The sequence below is a fragment of the Gossypium hirsutum genome, chromosome D01 (genome assembly GCF_007990345.1).
Source record: "Gossypium hirsutum isolate 1008001.06 chromosome D01, Gossypium_hirsutum_v2.1, whole genome shotgun sequence".
In the NCBI taxonomy this organism is placed as follows: domain Eukaryota; kingdom Viridiplantae; phylum Streptophyta; class Magnoliopsida; order Malvales; family Malvaceae; genus Gossypium; species Gossypium hirsutum.
In genome coordinates this window covers 19,982,750-19,984,785 of record NC_053437.1, presented here as the reverse complement: position 1 = coordinate 19,984,785, position 2,036 = coordinate 19,982,750, and positions in this window count along the sequence as shown.

Below are 2,036 nucleotides of genomic sequence, written 5' to 3'. Positions count from 1 at the left end.
TGCATTTGAAGCTTTGATTGTGTTGTTTGATGATTTTGTAAAGTGATTTTTTGTTAGATTTTGATTTTAGGATTAAATTGTGAAAATGAAAAAATTTTAGGGTTTAATAGAAAATTTAATGTTATTTAGGGACTATTGAAAGGCCTAGTATATTTTGATAGAGTTTTTATTTTATAAAAATGGTTAATTTGATGAATTTCAGGTTAAGGGACTAAATTACAAAAATTATAAAAGTTTGGGGTAATTGTGTAAATTTGAAAAAAGGGTATGAATTGTAAAATGGATTGGAATGTGAAATGTAAGCTGGTAATATATAATTTTATATTTTTAGATCAAGATCTCGTAGATACTCGTAGAAAAGAAAAAAATAGCAGAATAGTCCCTAAACTTCTGCAATTACTACAACTCAGTGCAGGTAAGTTCGTACGGTTAAAATTTAACATCTATATGAATTTTTTAATAGTATAACATGATATAAAATACATATATTCAATTTTTGATAATTAATTATTATTTGAGATATGTTATTGAATTTGATTGCTCGGATTGGATTGAGCGCGAGATAGAGTACAGTCGTGATATGGTATGTTGTAGGGGATTGGAGTGGACATGGTTTGGAGGGATGTATATATATTTATTTCCTGAGTAAACCGAGGTTTAGCATTTGTTACGAACTATCGTGTTATACTCTCTATTTGGCGTATTTCGGTTAGATTAGCTCTTATGAGCATTGGCGTGTTTCGGTTAGATTAGCTCTTATAAGCATTGGTGTTTTATGGTTGGACTGACGATGTACTCTTATCCATAAGTAGTTCTTCGAATGGAAAATCTCGGTAAGGTAATTTGTTTAATGAATGTGAAGGATTTGTTATATATTTGAGTATTGATCTGAACATATGTCAATTTATCAGTTGAGATTGTGGATGATAAGGAATTCTCATGGTTGATTGTTGTTGTTTGAATTGTTGTATTTACTTTGGTAATATTTTTCATTTAATATGTCGAACTTACTAAGCTTTATTGAGCTTACTTGTGTTATTTAATGTCCTTGCAGATATTTAGCAGGTTGGACGATCGGATCGGCACTCAAGTCACACTATCCGGCTTATTTCGGTAGTTTTTGGAATGTTTTATTTGGTTTATATGGCATGTAATAGGTTTGAATGTTGATATTAATGTTTTGGATATGTGAATAGTTAAGTACGAACTTGGTTGTATAAATTGTTTAGATGATATCTTTTTAGTACTTTTGATATCTTAAAAATATGTATTAAGTGACTATGTGATACATGTTAAGATATTAGTATGCTATGAATTGATTATAGTATAGCCAAGATATGGTATTGAATTTAGAATGGTATGGTTGAAAGGTGCTAATTGTGATATGTTTTTATATGGAAATAAGTTAGTTGATGAATGGTTAAGTGTATGCACATGTTTAGGCATGTTTAATGTATATGTTTGAGGTGCTTATATGGCATATTTGTTGTATGGTTTTATTAGCCTATTGTATGGGTCATTTTATGTAGGTTTTAAGCATGTTTTAAATCCTTGGTCATGTGTGCAAGTGTACTTAGGCTTATGCTTGAGAAGGGTGAAAGGAATGGCTTGATTTTGGCCATTTTCTTGTACGCACGGCCTAAGACATAGGCGTGCGCCTCAGCCGTATGTGTGTGACACGATTGTGTGTCCCCTGTAGGTTTTAAAGGGTTGCAATTCAAGCAGTTACACGGCCTAGCACACGGCCTGGTACACGGACGTGTGGCTTGGCCGTGTGACCCAAGTTAGAGAGATACACAGGTACGAACACGAGTTGGGACTTGGATGTGTGTCCCTATTTCGAAAATCACAGGACCTGATACACGGGCGTGTGTCTTAGCTGTGTGACCCTTGTAGTCCAAAATTTTCAAATTTTTCTTAAACTTTCCAAAAGTTTCCAATTTAGTCCCAGATTGTTTCTATTTTATTTTTTGGGCCTCGAGGGCTCGATTAAGGGATGCTATGAATGTATTTAAATTAAATTAGTTTAAGTTTAC